This window comes from Equus asinus, chromosome 20 (genome assembly GCF_041296235.1).
Source record: "Equus asinus isolate D_3611 breed Donkey chromosome 20, EquAss-T2T_v2, whole genome shotgun sequence".
Taxonomy (NCBI): domain Eukaryota; kingdom Metazoa; phylum Chordata; class Mammalia; order Perissodactyla; family Equidae; genus Equus; species Equus asinus.
This window is the reverse complement of record NC_091809.1, coordinates 33,453,213-33,457,496: the sequence shown is the minus strand read 5'-3', so window position 1 is coordinate 33,457,496 and position 4,284 is coordinate 33,453,213.

The following is a 4,284-nucleotide window of genomic DNA, read 5'->3' as shown; positions in this document are numbered from 1 at the left end:
TAATTCTGGGAAATACTTGACAATCTATCTCATTCATTCAATTAGTATTTACTATTGCTTTATATCCTCATTCATTCATACATTCCTTCACTCAATAAATATTCATTGAGGACATATTATATGAAATTAACAATGCATGATGCTATGGGAAATAAGGTAAAAGTTTCTGTCCTCAGGAATTTCCCTTTTAATTGGAGAGAGAAGACATGTGGAAAACTGTAATATAGAGTGTGCTAAATACAGTAAGAAAGGTGCCAAGTGTTACAAGAGTTCGGAAAAAGAGAAATTCCTTCCAGGAGGGAATTTCAGGGAAGACTCAACGAAGGATGAAGCAGTTGAACTGAGTTTTGAAGAATAAATAAAATTTGGAACAGAAACCTGGAGATGGGAATGTGTGGGATATGTTTGGGAAACTATACATCATCTGGAAAAAAATTGGAAACTTCTAAGCTATTTGAGTGGAAGACCAATTAGGAGACAACTGCCACCGTTCAAGGGACAGTTAGGGAGCATCTGAACTCAGGGGTGGGGGAGAAAAGGGGTGTAAGGACTGGCCTGGGCAAGTATGACTAAGGCGATGAAAAGGAAGGGCTGGAGGTGAGGGAAGCTGGAGGGCAGAATCCTCACATGGACTTCTTTCCTGAAGGTTGGCAGTCGCTTCCCCAAGGCCTGACTGCCCCTCCGTGTTCGTATTTGAATAGCACTGATTTTAGTACCCAATCATCCGTTGAAGGCAAGTCAGAGTTTGGCCAAACAGCAATACTGTTTGCATCATGATTTCATTTTGGGCCATATTTATGTTTTGCTTGTGTGTGATACTTTGCTCTAAAAGTCAATGAATGAATCAGCAACGTTTCTTCAAGACCCATTGAGACTTCAGATTTTGTATATATTTTCAATAAGAGTTTATTGAATATCTCTAATGTTTAAGATAATGTGGGGGAGGAGGGACATTCTACCTCTTTTTCCGAGTTTTATTGTGGTGTAATTGACATACAGCACTGTATAAGTTTAAGGTATACAGCGTAACAACTTGACTTACATATACTGTGAAAAGGTTACCACAGTAAGTTTAGTTAACATCCATCATCGCATAGAATGAGATACAAAAAAAAAGAAAACAATTTTTTTTTTCCTTGGGAAATTATATCTTGTCCACAGGAGGTTATAAACTAGTGGGGGGAAAGCTGTGTATGTAAATACTTAGATAAAACAAGATTTGTGAAAAGTGCCATGAAATTAGAACAAATTCAGCAAAAGAGGAAGCATGTAGTCCTAGTGATCTGGGAAAGTATTGAAAGTACTAGGAGGCAGGTGGCTGCTAGAACCAAATATGAGTCTGTCTACACCCGCAAGGGTGGGGAATCAGAGAGGAACGGGCAGCTGGTGGTTTGGAACTAAAGGTCTCTGTTGCAGTGGGTTTTGTCAGGGCGCGCTGCCTCCCAGTTGTATCTCTAGGGGCCTTCAAACTCAGTTTAGCCAGTTCCCATACAACCAACCACATTAACTTCTGCAGTCAGCTTTCCTTTGGGTTGAAACTGGGCTAGCCTCTCGGGAAGGACTATTGTAGGACATGCCTGATGAATCGGGAAATGAAGTTAGTGTAAACTATGTGGTCTCTCCATGCCAAGAGTTTGACAATGAAGCTGATGTGACTGGGACAGGTGGTACCCCCAGTGCCCTTCATCTTGCCTTCCCATCCTTCAAAATCGGTGTGGTTTGTTCAAAATCCCACCTACAGTTTTTACCAAGACCAGCTTTCCACACTCTGAGAATGGATTTCTTTGTGGTCTGTTAGGCCACTGTGTGGTTTCCCCTACTGGATTCCTTTTAGTGGTTGGAGGTCAAATCCTTTCTTGCCTGCTGCTTCCAGGAATGCATAGTGTGTGTCTCAGCGTGCTACATGGGAGGGTTTCATTTTCCCTCCCTTGAATGGAATGGCAGTCATCCAGCAGGCCTGGGTGCATGTATAAATAGAGGGACACGTAAGCCTGCATTTAATATCCAGAACATAAACCAGCCACCACTGTGTGCTACACCGTCATGTTTTGATGAAAGGCTGCTGACAGCACCACAGACCACACTGTGGGGCCCAGCGAACCACCTAATCCCACTGCTTTATCCCAGGCGTAGATGGGGCAGAGTTCACTGCCAGGAACAATTTCTTTCCAGCCACCAGCAGCTCTGAGTTTCTTCGGCTTTCCTGCTCCAGCTGCCCGTTACTGATGACCCTTGGTCAGAGAAGCCAGGGTGAACATGGAAGACTGAAATGTACAGCTAATCCCTAAACCTTTTTAAAAAAAATTTTTTTAAGGCAGAAGATTTAGACTCATCGCCTGTGAATCGCTTTGACTATGGAGCTAACGTCAAAAGGGCCCACTGGAAGTTCAGCATTTCCATATCTCCTGCCCAACTTCCTATAATGTACAAAGGAGTCTGTCACTTCCTAGTCTGTGTAGGAGGAAGTATGAATTCCTGCCATTCAGATTCTTTACGGTCTGGTCCTAAACTACATTTCCCATCTTATGACCACTGCATTCTTATTTTAGCCTTTATTTAAGTGGATTGGTCTACTTTTTGTTTTCCCGGCCACTTATACCACTATTCCATTACTGTAGTCGTCTCTTCCCCCAAAATCATTTCCCTTCTCTCTGCCTTTGAAGGCTTTTCTATCCATTGAGGCTGAGTTTCATTCCAGGGCCCCCATGAACACTCCCATCCACAGGTATCTTTCTCTCCATAGCATGCATTGTTTCTGCTATTTACTCAATGAGTAATTATATTACCTATGATCTATCCTTTATAGTCTTATATACTGATTAGAATTGACAGATTTTGGATTGAAATTCTAGATTCTCTCCCCTAGAATGGAAACCCCATGAGGTCAGGGGCTATGCATTATCTTCTTTGTAACTCCTGCAGTATTAAGTACTATGTACTATATATAACAGTAGCCAGGAAGTTCTTATTGATTGAGTGAATAAAAATACACTCTTGAAAAAGCAGAGCTTTGGCAGTATCTATTAATGAATCCAGTGACCTTTCAAGGATTCTTTGGCTAAGCAGTGGAAAATTGGAATATGAAGTAATAATTAAAGTTATTCTCAGGTACAAAAGGGTGTTCAGAGACGATCACTCCACTCAAGTTCCCTGGAGCCATCTAGAGCCATCAACAGCTTCCAGGTTGGGTTGTTTCCAATAGTTTTAAGTTTCCTGGGATTCTATGCTATGGCTTCAGAAGACCTCATTTTTACAATTGTCATCTCTCAAATGCCTTCATATTCATATTCAATACGTACTTTGATTTGAATTAAGCAAGGAACAGTGCGTCTAACCTTTGTGGAGAATGTCTGGGATGTTTGTGTAAGACGTAAATGCTTTTTATACAAAATTTAGGTTTTGAACAATGCCTTTGGAATTCCATAAGTACCTGAAACATATTGTCAATGGTTTCAAAACTTTTTTTTTAAACAGTGGACTTGACTTTTGTAAACCTCTAAATATAATTTTTAGCTAAATCTGATTAATTAAATGGAAACTCACACATGGTAATACTTTAGCACAATATAAGGAATATAAAACTATTTTTTAAAAACCTTATGATTTTTGCATGAGGCTTATAAAAGGGCTTTGAAAGTAATCTGAAAAGAGAACTTTCAGAAATGTATTAAATTATAGAAGCATTACTGTAATAATAATAGCTTCCACTTACTGAGCACTTGTTGTGAGCCATTAAGTACTTGATATTCAAAATCTCATTTAATCCTAAAAGCAACCCTGTGAAGAAGGATTTGATTAACTCCGTTCTAGAGGCATGGAAACTAAGAGTTAAAATGGTGAACCCAGATTTGAACTCCTATTTGTCAGACTCCAAAGTCCATGCACCACTATCATGGGCACCTGGAAGGACAAACACGGACTGGATACAACTTCCTATGTTTAAGGCCACTTAGGGCTGTTCATTGCATAGCTCCAGGGAGTGGCACTTGCCTCCTGCTCATAGCATATTTGGATGGTTTTCACGACAAATTTCTAGCAGATGGCAGTAAGGTGCCTTAAGCAAGGGTTGAGGTTTCCTAATTCACAGTTGCTCAAAAATTGTTCTCAGTGCTCTATGGTCATATATAGAAGGCAGAGACCCTAAACTGGAGAAATTCAACATTTTGAGCAGCTCCCAGATGAGCCATCTTGGAACTGACAAATAAGAGTTCTCATTACTTAGGATCTGAAGTGATATCTCACTTGCCTGTTATCATGGTACTGCCTTTCTTCTGTCTTTGGAGT